Source organism: Phyllobates terribilis, unplaced genomic scaffold (assembly GCF_046119375.1).
Source record: "Phyllobates terribilis strain yellow unplaced genomic scaffold, ASM4611937v1 Scaffold_5__5_contigs__length_657084704, whole genome shotgun sequence".
Lineage (NCBI taxonomy): Eukaryota > Metazoa > Chordata > Amphibia > Anura > Dendrobatidae > Phyllobates > Phyllobates terribilis.
In genome coordinates, this window is record NW_027362765.1 from 185,423,485 (window position 1) to 185,437,906 (window position 14,422).

At 43.7% G+C, this 14,422-nt stretch overlaps 1 protein-coding gene across 1 annotated transcript in view; it reads left to right on the plus strand.

Annotated features, from left to right (window-relative positions):
• Positions 1–14,422, plus strand: part of RAMP2 (receptor activity modifying protein 2) — a 129,114-nt gene that overhangs the window by 88,348 nt on the left and 26,344 nt on the right. The window lies entirely within an intron of this gene.

A 14,422-nucleotide genomic window follows, 5' to 3' on the forward strand; every position in this document is an offset into this window, starting at 1 on the left:
TATATTTTAACAAAAATCCCAGACTCAATACGGTTAAGATACATCCTTATTTGTGGTCTTGGACAGAATACAGTTAGGTCCATATATATTTGGACAGAGACAACATTTTTCTAATTTTGGTTCTAGACATTACCACAATGAATTTTAAATAAAATAATTCAGACGCAGTTGAAATTCAGACTTTCAGCTTTCATTTGAGGGTATCCACATTAAAATTGGATGAAGGGTTTAGAAGTTTCAGCTCTTTAACATGTGCCACCCTGTTTTTAAAGGGACCAAAAGTAATTGGACAGATTAAATAATAGTAAATAAAATGTTCATTTCTAGTACTTGGTTGAAAACCCTTTGTTGGCAATGACTGCCTGAAGTCTTGAACTCATGGACATCACCAGACGCTGTGTTTCCTTCTTTTTGATGCTCTGCCAGGCCTTCACTGCGGTGGTTTTCAGTTGCTGTTTGCTTGTGGGCCTTTCTGTCTGAAGTTTAGTCTTTAACAAGTGAAATGCATGCTCAATTGGGTTGAGATCAGGTGACTGACTTGACCATTCAAGAATATTCCACTTCTTTGCTTTAATAAACTCCTGGGTTGCTTTGGCTTTATGTTTTGGGTCATTGTCCATCTGTAGTATGAAACGACGACCAATCAGTTTGGCTGCATTTGGCTGGATCTGAGAAACACAGTATGGCTCTGAATACATCAGAATTCATCCGGCTGCTTCTGTCCTGTGTCACATCATCAATAAACACTAGTGACCCAGTGCCACTGGCAGTCATGCATGCCCAAGCCATCACACTGCCTCCGCCGTGTTTTACAGATGATGTGGTATGCTTTGGATCATGAGCTGTACCACACCTTCGCCATACTTTTCTCTTTCCATCATTCTGGTAGAGGTTGATCTTGGTTTCATCTGTCCAAAGAATGTTCTTCCAGAACTGTGCTGGCTTTTTTAGATGTTTTTTAGCAAAGTCCAGTCTAGCCTTTTTATTCTAGATGCTTATGAGTGGCTTGCACCGTGCAGTGAACCCTCTGTATTTACTTTCACGCAGTCTTCTCTTTATGGTAGATTTGGATATTGATACGCCTACCTCCTGGAAAGTGTTGTTCACTTGGTTGGCTGTTGTGAAGGGGTTTCTCTTCACCATGGAGATTATTCTGCGATCATCCAACACTGTTGTCTTCCGTGGGCGCCCAGGTCTTTTTGCATTGATGAGTTCACCAGTGCTCTCTTTCTTTCTCAGGATGTACCAAACTGTAGATTTTGCCACTCCTAATATTGTATCAATTTCTCGGATGGGTTTTTTCTGTTTTTGCAGCTTAAGGATAGCTTGTTTCACCTGCATGGAGAGCTCCTTTGACCGCATGTTTACTTCACAGCAAAACCTTCCAAATGCAAGCACCACACCTCAAATCAACTCCAGGCCTTTTATCTGCTTAATTGAGAATGACATAACAAAGGGATTGCCCACACCTGTCCATGAAATAGCCTTGGAGTCAATTGTCCAATTACTTTTGGTCCCTTTAAAAACAGGGTGGCACATGTTAAGGAGCTGAAACTCCTGAACCCTTCATCCAATTTTAATGTGGATACCCTCAAATGAAAGCTGAAAGTCTGAACTTCAACTGCATCTGAATTGTTTTGTTTAAAATTCATTGTGGTAATGTCTAGAACCAAAATTAGAAAAATGTTGTCTCTGTCCAAATATATATGGACCTAACTGTATATGGTCCAAACCGTATTCAGATAGCATGCAAAAAACAACAATAAAACCCAGGTCATATCACATTATGCGGCCTATCATTCCCTAGGTTAGACACTAGGCTGTTCCTACCTAGCAGCGGAGGTTGGCACTAGTGATGAGCAAGTATGTTCTGTTAACCCTTTCGGCGAGCATGCTCGGGTGCTCTCCGAGTATCTTCAGCGTGTTCAGTTGTTATGTTTTAGTCAGGCGGTGTGCATGATTTGCAACTGACAGCTTTAATACATGTGAGGAATACCTAAGAAACAGGCATTCCTCACATGTATTAAAGCTGTCAAATAGTCGCAAATCATGCGCACAGGGTGACTCAAACATAATACCCGAGCACGCTGAAAATACTCGGAAAACACCCGAGCATGCTCATAAATCTCGAGTAACGAGAATGCTCGCTCATCACTAGTTGGCACCCTAGATAGATGGAGTTATTCGGTCATCAGATATTGATAACCTATTTTTATCAAATTTGTGGGGGTCCAGCACCCAGTGCCCCCCACTGGTCAACTATTATGAGCTGTGTCGGCAGCCAGATGTACACAATACACAGCTTCATTCAATGTATGGTGTCACGGCTGGGAAATGCGAAAAAGCTCTTTTTCCATTATATACAGTGTAGGAAATAAGTATTTGATCCCTTGCTGTTTTTGTATGTTTGCCCACTGACAAAGACATGAACAGTCTATAATTTTAAGGGTAGGTTAATTTTAACATTGAGAGATAGAATATCGAAAAAAAAATCAAGAAAATCACACTGTATAAATTAGATGAATTTTTTTGCATTTTGCAGTGAGAAATAAGTATTTTATCCCCTACAAACCATTATGAGTTCTGGCTCCTACAGACCAGTTAGAGACTCCTAATCAACTCGTTACCTGCATTAAAGACAGCTGTCTTACATAGTCACCTGTATAAAAGACTCCTGTCCACAGACTCAAGTAAACAGTCAGACTCTAACCTCTACAACATGGGCAAGACAAAAGAGCTTTCTAAGGATGTCAGGGACAAGATCATAAACCTGCACAAAGCTGGAATGGGCTACAAAACCATAAGTAAGACGCTGAGTGAGAAGGAGACAACTGTTGGTGCAAAAGTAAGAAAATGGAAGAAATACAAAATGACTGTCAATCGACATCGATCGGGGCACCATGCAAAAACTCACCTCAAGTGGTATCCTTGATCATGAGCTAGGTAAGACATCAGTATAAAACTACACGGGAGAAACTTGTTAATGATCTCAAGGCAGCTGGGACCACAGTCACCAAGAAAACCATTGGTAACACGTTACGCCTTAAAGGTTTAAAATCATGCAGTGCCCGCAAGGTCCCCCTGCACATGTACAGGCCCGTCTGAAGTTTGCCAATGAACACCTGGATGATTCTGTGAGTTATTGGGAGAAGGTGCTGTGGTCAGATGAGACAAAAATTGAGCTCTTTGGCATTAACTCAACTCGCCGTGTTTGGACGAAAAAGAAGGATGAGTACAAACCTAAGAACATCATCCCAACCGTGAAGCATGGTGAGGGAAACATTATTCTTTGGGGGTGCTTTTCTGCAAAGGGGACATGATGACTGCACCGTACTGAAGGGAAGATGGATGGGATCATGTATCGCAAGATTTTGGCCAACAACTTCCTTCCCTTAGTAAGAGCATTGAAGATGGGTCATGGCTGGGTCTTCCAGCAAGACAATGACCCAAAACATACAGCCAAGGCAACAAAGGAGTGGCTCAAAAAGAAGCACGGTAAGGTCATGGAGTGGCCTAGCCAGTCTCCAGACCTTAATCTCATAGAAAACTTATGGAGGGAGTTGAAGCTTCGAGTTGCCAGGCGACAGCCTCAAAATCTGAATGATTTAGAGATGATCTGCAAAGAGGAGTGGGCCAAAATTCCTCCTGACATGTGCGCAACCCTCATCATCAACTACAAAAAACGTCTGACTGCTGTGCTAGCCAACAAGGGTTTTGCCACCAAGTATTAAGTGTTGTTTGCCAGAGGAATCAAATACTTATTTCTTACTCCAAAATGCAAATAAATTTATCTAATTTATACAATGTGATTTTCTTAATATTTTGGGGATATTCTATCTTTCAATGTTAAAATTAACCTACCCTTAAAATTATAGACTGTTCATGTCTTTGTCAATGGGCAAACTTACAAAAAACAGCAAGGGACCAAATACTTATTTCCTTCACTGTATGTGCAGAACCTGACAGTGGCCAATACACATAGAATGATTGGTGGGCCTGCTGGGTGTAAGTTCTCTTGAATAGGACTCGTTCTGCAGCACGTCATAGCAGCCACTACACATTGACCGGAGCTGCGCATTGCATGTTTACATCTGGCCACCAATGAGCTTTAAACAGCTGATGGGTGGGGGTAGCGGGTGTTGGATCCCAACCAATCTGATATTGATGACCTATCCTAATGAAAGGTCATCAATATCCTGTGACTGGACAACCACTTTAAATCCTGTAATCATGGAAATTTACAGATCATAATCAGTTGAGCTTGAGAAGTGTGTATATTCATTTTATCTAATTTATACATCATTCACTGTATCAAAAGTAAATGGAATGTTATAGCCATGATAATAATGTGATGTGATCTCCTCTTGTTTGAATCTAATTTCCTATTGCACCAGGGAAACAGATAATAGAAACCACCTTGATTGTATGCAATTCATTACAGACCACTGTCTATGTTCAGTAATGTATTACATATGCAGAACTTTTCTCAGTGCATTGGCTTACTTGGCGATCCCCTTGTGAGTTCAACCTTCCTTTGCTTTCCTGCCAAAGGAAAGGGGAGGACTTGCAAAAAATCTTTGTAGTGTCTATTTCGCATTCACTCTGTATGCCTTCACAGAAAAATTAAAGAATTCTATAATTGCAAAAGAAAAGAGGTAAAAAAATATAAAGGTAAAGAAAGAAAAGGCTGAATTATAATAATAAGCCATGCAGGAGTAACATTAATGGGGAGGTTAGAGGCACATTCACATACATTAATGGCGGGAAGGAAATAAAGCTCAGGAAAGGAGGTGTCAAAACAGGTCATGCTCTAAAACTAAAGGCTGGAAGGTACAGGGGAAGTGTATTTTAATATGAGATATATAAAAGCCAATATGCTTATATAACAGCTTGCCAGTGCGGGAACTCTATCTGTTACAGTGACTTCAGAAGATAGAATTTCTATTTCAAGTATACATATTTTCAACATATATAGTGATGCTCATTAGTTTTCTCATAATTTACAGCTTGTTGTTCTTCAGCAAAAAGTAGAAATCTTAAGCTAAGATAAAGGTCAAATTGTACACTGCACAGACTGTACAAGAAGCAAGAAAAGGAGACCTACACTAATCAGGCATAATTTGAATCAACTGGCAGTTGAAAATTAGAACAATGATGTGACAATGGCACCTTAAGGGGTAGCATATATTAGGAAGTGAAAACACAAAGAAAAAATAATAATATAAATATGAATACACTGGCTTGTGAAAGCATTCACACACCCCTTGGCTTTTTACCTATTTTGCTACATTACAACTTGTGTTCAAATATTTTTTGGTGAAGTGAATTGAGAAAAATATAGGCATAAATTAAATTTATGGGCTCAAATAACTAAAAATTGGCATATGTATATGTATTCACTCTTTTGTGATGAAGCCTCCAAAAGTTTGTAGTGCAAGTAATTACCTTCATAAGGCACATGCTTAGTGAAAGGAAGTCCACCTGTGTGCAATCTAAGTGTCACATGGTCTGTCAGTATATGCACACTTTTTCTGAAAGGTCACAAAGGCTGCAACCCTACTAAGCAAGATGCATCACTAACCAAACAACACCATGAAGACCAAGGAGATCTCCAAACAAGTTAAGGACCAAGTTGTTGAGAAGTACAAGTCAGGGTTGGATTATAAAAAAATATCCCAAACTCCTGGAGCACCATCAAATCCACTATCATCAAATGGAAAGAACATGGTACCACAACAAACCTGCCAAGAGAGGGCACCCCACCAAAACTCTCAGCCCAGGTAAAGGCTGAGAGGCAGCACAGAGACCACAATAAGGAGGAGCTGCAGAGTTCCCAAGCAGAGACTAGAGTATCTGTCCATGTGACCACAATAAGCCGTACACTCCATAGAGGTGGCCTTTATGGAAGTGTGGGTAGAGAAAAGATTTTACTTACACACATAAATTGTAAGGCTCATTTTGAGTTTTTCAAAAGACATGTGGGAGACTCCCCAAATGTATAGAGAAAGGTGATTTGGTCAGATGAGACCAAAATTTAACTTTTTGGCCACCAAGGTAATCATAGTTACATAGTTACATATAGTTACATAGTTTATAAGGCCGAAAAAAGACAAGCGTCCATCGAGTTCAGCCTATTTCTTGTGCACTGCAGGTATTCCGCAGCGTTGATCCAGGGGAAGGCAAAAAAAAACCCATGCGGTATAGGCCAATTTACATCATTGAGGAAAAATTCACTTCCCGACTCCAATCTGGCAGTCAGATTAAATCCCTGGATTAATTAACTATCACTAAGCATAAGATGTAATTTTATTGTTCTCAAGAAAGGCGTCCAGGCCTCTCTTGAACTCATTAAGTGAGTTGGACATCACCACTTCCTCTCCCAGAGAGTTCCAGAGTCTCACGGCTCTGACCGTAAAGAATCCCCTTCTATGCTGGTGCAGGAACCTCCTTTCCTCCAGGCGCATAGTGTGCCCCCTCGTCTTTGTCACCATCCTTGGTATAAACAGGTCATGGGAGAGATCTCTGTACTGCCCCCTGATGTAGTTATACATGTTTATGAGGTCTCCCCTAAGCCTTCTCTTTTCCAACGTAAATAGGCCTAATTTTGACAACCTCTCTGGGTATTCTAGTCCCTCCATTCCCTTTATTACCTTAGTCGCCCTCCTTTGTACCCTCTCTAGCTCCAATATGTCTTTCCTGAGCACCGGAGCCCAGAACTGTGCACAATATTCTAAGTGCGGCCTTACCAGCGCTTTATACAGAGGAAGAACAATGTTCTCATCATATGCCCCTATTCCTCTTCTGATGCATGCCATGACTCTATTTGCCTTCGCAGCTGCTGCCTGACACTGGGCACTCCAATTTAATCTGCTATTAACCAAGACGCCCAGGTCCTTCTCCATGTCAGATTTCCCCAACGGTTTCCCATTTAATATGTATGGGTGACTGCTGTTTTTCTTTCCCATGTGCATGACCTTACATTTATCGGCATTGAATCCCATTTGCCATTTTTTGGCCCAACTCCCCAATTTATCTAAATCCTCCTGTAGCTGTGCCCTATCCTCATCTGTATTAACTACTTTACAAAGTTTAGTATCATCTGCAAATATTGCTATTTTACTATGCAATCCTTCCACTAGATCATTAATAAATATATTAAATAATATAGGGCCCAAGACAGACCCTTGAGGCACCCCGCTAGTAACCCTGACACACCCTGAGCTTACACCATTGATAACCACCCTCTGCTTTCTATCACTCAGCCAGCTATTTACCCACTTGCACACATTATCCCCCAGACCAAGCATTCTCATTTTATATACCAACCTTTTGTGTGGCACGGTATCAAACGCTTTGGAGAAGTCAAGGTATACAACATCCACTGACTCTCCCCGGTCCAGCTGTAAGCTCACCTCCTCGTAGAAGGCCATCAGGTTTGTTTGGCAGGAGCGATCCCTCATGAATCCATGTTGATATGGAGTTAGACAGTTATTATCATTAAGATATTCTACAATAGCATCTCTAAGAAATCCTTCAAACAATTTACCCACAACAGACGTTAAGCTGACTGGTCTATAGTTCCCAGGGTCACTTTTAGACCCCTTTTTGAATATTGGTACCACATTTGCTTGGCGCCAGTCAAGTGGGACAGTCTCTGTCCATAAAGAGTGCTTGAATATAAGATACAGCGGTCTGTCTATCACATTACTTAATTCTTTTAGTACCCGGGGGTGTATGTGATCTGGGCCTGGTGACTTGTCTATTTTGATATTATTTAGGCGTTTCTGAACTTCCTCCTGGGTTAGGTGTGTGATATTTAGCGGAGGGTTTACTTTATCAAGCGGAGGGTTTACTTTATCAAGCGGAGGGTTTACTTTATCAGCGGAGGGTTTACTTTATAATCGCTATGTCTAGCGCCAAACCACCACAGCACATCAACCAAGGAACACCATTCCTGCAGTGAAACATGGTGGTGGCAGCATCATGCTGTGGGGATGTTTTTCGGCAGCAGGGACAAGGAAAATTGTCTGAGTCAAGGGGAAGATGGATGGTGCGAATAGAGGAATATTCTTGAACAAAACCTGTTTCAGTCTGTCAGTGATTTGAGACTGGGACAGAGGTTCACCTTCCAACAAGACAATGACCCAAAGCATACTCTTAAAGCAACACTCAATTGGTTTAAGGGGAAACATGTAAATGTTTTGGAGTGGCCTAGTCATAGCCCAGACCTTAATCCAATTGGGAATTTGTGGTCAGACTTAAAGATTGCTGTTCACCAGATGAAACCATCTAATTTGAAGGAGCTGGAGCAGTTTTGCCTTGAGGAATGGGCAAAAATCCCCGTGGCCAGATGTGGAAAGCTCATAGAGACTTATCCAAAGTGACTTGCAGCTTGAATTGAACAACAAGGAGGCTCTACAAAGTACTGACTTGAGGGGGGTAAATAGTTATGCACACTGAAGTTTTCAGTAATTTTGTCCTATTTGTTATTTGCTTCACAAAAAAAGAAACCAAATGTTCACAGTTGTAGGCATGTTCTTTACATGAACTTATGCATACCCTCAAAAAAAACAGTGACATTCCAGGTTGTGAGGTAGCTAGTGATGAGTGAACAAGCTCGCCACTGCTCGGTATTCGCCGGAGCATCACTGTGCTCAACAAGCTCAGCGAGTATTTCCGGGTTGCTCAGGCGGGAACTCGGGTCCCCTCCCTGCATGTTTGGCGCTCTTTAAAGAGCCAATGAACATGCAGGGATTGCCTGCCATGCACTGTAATGCCGCAGCCATGTTGGTTGTGGGCATTACAGTGATTGGCTGGCCGTACAGCATCATCAGGTCTATATAAGACCTGGCACCGCTATGCTTGTCACAGAGGACGCCGGAATCAGGCAGAGTAGGAAGAGGTGCTGCTGCGTAAGGGAGAGATTTGCTTCTTTTTAATTAGTATAGATATTCCACAACATACTGTATATATATCCATCTGAACTAACAGTCCTTCTGAAGACTAATCCTGCCTCATATATTCAGTGTTGATAGCAGGAGTTAAGCAGGCAGGCAGTGTATGTGGCACTGCAGTGCATGATGCAGCACAAGAGGGTCCATTGAATGTCCTGTTAGTATAGTTATTCCACAACATATATATATATCCATCTGAACTAACAGTCCTTCTTAGGACTAATCCAGCTCCATATATTCAGTGGTGACAGCAGGAATTAGGCAGGCAGGCAGTGTATGTGGCAGACTGCAGTGCATATAGTTCAAGAGGGTCCATTGAACGTTCCTGCTGCTGTTGTTCTTACAGATATTTGTAGATATAGCCCCAGATATCAGGGGCCAGGGAAAAAAAACATTTTGATCTTAATCCTGGTTATTTACTTAAAAAACAATCCAGAGTATACCATTTTCCTGCTCCATTTGCTTGTTCTTACTGCAGAATAAAGCCAGATCTGTTCCATATTCCATTCTGTTGCAGTGTGTCAGTTAAGCTATTCACACTAGGTGTCTGTGATGAATAGTATTAGTAAATTAGAGACCTGCTATTTAAAACCGTGGTTCTCTGTTAGACATAACACCTATAAGAGTGTTCCAAAATCAGCCATTTATACCATTTTTATTCCGTTGCAGTGTGTCAGGCAAGCTATTCATACTAGGTGTCTGTGAAAGATAGTATTAGCAAACTACAGGCCTGCTATTTAAAACCATGGTTCTCTGTCAGACATAACAACTATAAGAGTGTTCCAAAATCAGCCATTTCTTCCATTTTCATTCCGTTGCAATGTGTCTGTCAAGCTATTCACACTAGGTGTCTGTGAAGGATAGTATTAGCAAATTACAGGCCTGCTATTTAAAATTGTGGTTCTCTGTCAGACGTATCACATATAACTGCATTCCAAAATCAGCCATTTCTCATGAACGTGGAAAATATTGTCCTCCATTAAAAATAGGCAAGGTGCATGGCAAGGGACGGGGAAGTGGACGTGATGGTGATGGTGCATGCAGAGGCCGAGGACGTGGCCGTGGGCAAATTGAAATTGTGCCACAACACCCACATCTTGTCGCTCGACTTTCCTGTCCCAATTACTAGGAAACCGCAGAACACCACTATTGAACACAGAGCAGTGTCTAAAGGTTGTTGGTTGGATAGTGGATAATGCTTCCAGTCACTTTGCCACCATCACCAGCACCCTGTCTTCCACACGGTCAAGTCTCAGTAGCCGTGAGTCTGGACCGCATATTCCTCACCCTGATCCTCCTTCCTCCCACCATGCCGAGTGCCTGGAGACAACTGATCCCACACTTGGACACTCAAAAGGGCTGTTCACTTTTCCATTTATAGATTCGGGCCTCTCGACCGGCCAGCTTCAAGTGAGTCAAGAGGAGAACGCGTTTAGCGATGCCCAAATATTGCAGCAGCCACGGTCAGACAAAGGCGACGGTGGGAAAGTGCAATTACTGTTGCAAGAGGTGGATGATGATGATGATGAGACACAATTGCAGAAAGTCAGGAGGAAGAATAGGGTGCGGAAGTTGAAGACGAGGTGGTGGATGATATAGTAACTGATCCAACCTGGCAGGGGGACATACAGAGCGAGGACAGCAGCACAAAGGGGAGGGAGGCATAGCATCACAACAGGCAGGAAGAAGCAGTGTGGTGGCCGCAGACACAAGGCGGGAAAATGTTGCTCGTAACGCCAACACAACAGAAGTTGCCAGTACAACTGTTAGGTCTTCCCAAGTCTGGTTATTTTTTAAAGACTCTGCAGATAACCCCAAAAAGGCCATTTGCACCACTTGCTAGGCCAGCATCAGCAGGGGTGGCAAAATGACCAGCCTGACCACCACCAGCATGATCAGGCGCATGGCAGCAAAGCACCCGACTAAGTGGGCCGAACCCCAGGATCCAGCAACAGTGTCTGCGGGTGACACCACTGCTTGTTCCACTGTTGTGCGTGCATGCCAATCCCCTGTCCATGGCGCATGCCAAGATGCCTCCCGCCCTGTACCTGTCATTGAACACTCTGTACTAGCACCATCAGCAAGCATGACCACGTCCTTGTCCCAGCACAACGTTCAGTTGTCCCTACCCCAGTCCTTGGAATGCAAGCGCAAATACGCTGCCAACGCCCCACAGGCCACACTACTAAATTCACACATTTCGCGAATGATTGCACTTGAAATGTTGCCTTTTAGGCTTGTGGAGATGGAAGCTTTCCACAACCTGATGGCGGCAGCCGTCCCTCGGTACTCGGTCCCCAGCCGCCACTATTTCTCCCAGTGTGCCGTCCCCGCATTACATGAGCACGTGTCCCACAACATTAGAAGTACCCTCAACAATGCAGTTACTGGGAAAGTCTACCTAACCACGGACACGTGGACAAGTGCTTGTGAGCAGGGATGGTACATCTTCCTGACGGCACACTGGGTTAATATAGTGGAAGCCGAGACCCAGTCGGACCTTGGGACTCAACACGTCCTCCCAATGCCAAGGATTGCGGGCCCTGGGTAAAACAGGGTTGCCTACACATTCTACAACTCCTTCACCTCCTCTTCCTCCTCTTCAGCCTCCATCTCCGAAATGAGAACATGAGTTGCAAGCTGGAACCACTGCAGCACTGCCTCGGCAAAGCGGCAACAGGCTGTGCTGAAGCTAATATGCTTAGGTGGCAAACCACACAACGCTGAAGAGTTATGGACAGCTCTGAAAGAGCAGGCAGATCTGTGGCTGACACCGCTGACCCTACAGCCAGGCATGGTCATGTGTGACAATGGCCAGAACCTGGTAGCGGCTCTGAGGTGAGGCGAGCTCACACATGTACCATGCCTGGCCGATGTTCTTATCCTCATGGTTCAGCAGTTTCTAAAAACCTACCTGGATCTGTCGGATCTGCTTGTCAAAGTACGTCGCCTGTGTGCCCATTTTAGAAAGTCAGCTACAGATTCCGCCGCCCTTGCCGTGCTTCAGCAGCGTTTGCAGCTTCCAGCTCACGACTGATCTGCGATGTCCCTACGCGTTGGAACTCTACATTGCAGATGTTGGGAAGGATTTGTGAACAGAAGAGGGCAGTTGTTGACTACCAGCATAAACAAGGCCCGTGGTGAGCGGTGAATATGCCATAATTAGCATCACTATCCCGCTTCTCTGTCTTCTGAAACGCTTTTTGCTCACAATTAAAGAGGATGCATTGCAGGCGGACCACGATGAGATGGAGCAAGGAACCATACAGGGTGATTCCACACAGCCTAGCCTCATCTCATCCCAACGTGGATTGGGTGACAATGATGAAGAGGAGGAGGAGGATGAAGAGGAGGAGGAGGAAGAACAGGAGCTAGTTTCCTGCGCTATAGATGGTACTCCCTGCACTGTCATATCGTCTGTTCAGTGTGGATGGCCTGAGGACAGGGAGATGGAGGAGGAGGAGTAAGATGAGGAGGAGAGCATGGTCAGTCGTCCTCTTGGTGAGGACACGGAAGTCTTGCCTGTTAGCAGTCTGAAACACATGACTGAGTTTATGTTACGCTGCCTTTCCCGTGACCCTCGCTTTGTCCAAATATTGAGTGACAGTCATTATTGGTTGGTGACACTTATAGACCCACGCTACAAGGAGAACTTTTGGTCTCTTATTCCCTTGCAGGACAGGCCTAATAAAATGGTGCAGTATGAAAAGGCCCTTGTTGCGGAATTATTAAAAAAATTCCCGTCTGAAAACGTTGGCGGTAGAGGTCACAGTTCGTTGGACAACCAAGGAGTACAGGCGAGAGAGACACAAATGCATTTGAGCAGAGGCAGAAAAACACTGTCAAAGTTCTGGGACAGTTTTCTCAGACCCTCCCATCGCACAAGCCCTGATGAGCGAGGTACCCTCCCAAGGAGGGAAAAGTTGCAGAAGATGCTGAGGCCGTACCTTGCCGACCATACCAATGTCCTCCGTGATTCCTCTGTGCATTATAATTATTAGGTATGCAAGCTGGACATGTGGCATGAACTGGCTCTCTATCCCGTGGAGGTCCTGGTCTGCCCTGCCGCTAGCGTTTTGTCAGAGAGGGTTTTTAGTGCCGCCGGTGGAATTATAACCAATATGCGCATCCGCCTATCAACTGAAATTGCTGACAGGCTGATTCTTAATAAAATGAACAAGGGCTGGATTGGGCCAGACTTCTCAACAACACCAAATGATAGCAGCGTAACATTGGAAGGTCTAACTCTATTCCCATGCACCTCTGTCTTCGCACCCAGACATAGGTATACACTTCCTGATTTTGTCTATTTGCTCTTGTCCTCCTCCTTCTCTGCATCCTCATCCTCCACCACCATATCACGACCATATGTACCATATCAACATATCTACGTCTCTTGCAAGGGACATTGGAGTTCCTCCAAATTTTTGGCAGCCATTGCTTCACTGCATAGGCAAACAGTATGGGAGACCCACTTCCTAATAATGGGAATATTGTTTTCAGGAGGCCCTCCGACCTCTACGTCTCTTGCAAGGGGAATTGGAGTTCCTCAAAATTTTTGGCAGCCATTGCTTCACTGCATAGGCAAACAGTATGGGAGACACACTTCCTAATAATGGGAACATTGTTTTAAGGAGGCCCTCTGACCGCTATGTCTACGCAAGGGGTATTGGCGTTCCTCCAAATTTTTGGCAGCTGTTGCTTCACTGCATAGGCAAACAGTATGGAAGACCCTCTCCTTTCTAATGGGAATATGTCGTTACTGAGGCCCACCTCTATGTGTCTTTAAATTGTTAGTGGGGTTTTTCTCAAATTTTGCCAGCCGTTGGACTCACTGCATACCCTATAACTAAATAGCAGGCCCTCTCCTTTCTAATGGGAACATGTCGTACTCGTTACTGTGGCCCAGCTGTATGTGTCTTTAAATTGTTAGTGGGGTTTTTCCTAAATTTTGGCAGCCGTTGGACTCATTGCATACCCTATAACTGTATAGCAGACCCTCTCCTTTCTAATGGGAACATGTCGTTACTGTGGCCCAGCTCTATGTGTCTTTAAATTGTTAGTGGGATTTTTCCCAAATTTTGGCAGCCCTTGCAGTCACAGCATGGTCATTACCACTATATGAGACCCGCTCCTTTATAATGGGAACATTTTTTTTACTGAGACCCTCCTCTTTGTCTCTTCAAATAATAGCGATGGCCAACTAATAGCGATGGCCAACTGCTGGCCCTTTAAGAATAGTAAGACTGTAAAAATAGTGTTTGTGACTTTCACAATCCTTCCTTCATAAATGAAACAGGATGTGTCTGATGATGTTTCACACACCACATGCCCAGATAAGGTTGTATAATGTTAAAATGACATATCCGGGTGAATGCATTTGCCTTGGTTGAAAGCAATGCAAAAGTGCAAAAACGCATCAAAAACGCTACGTTTGAACATAGCCCAAGGTGTGGAGGAGCATTTTT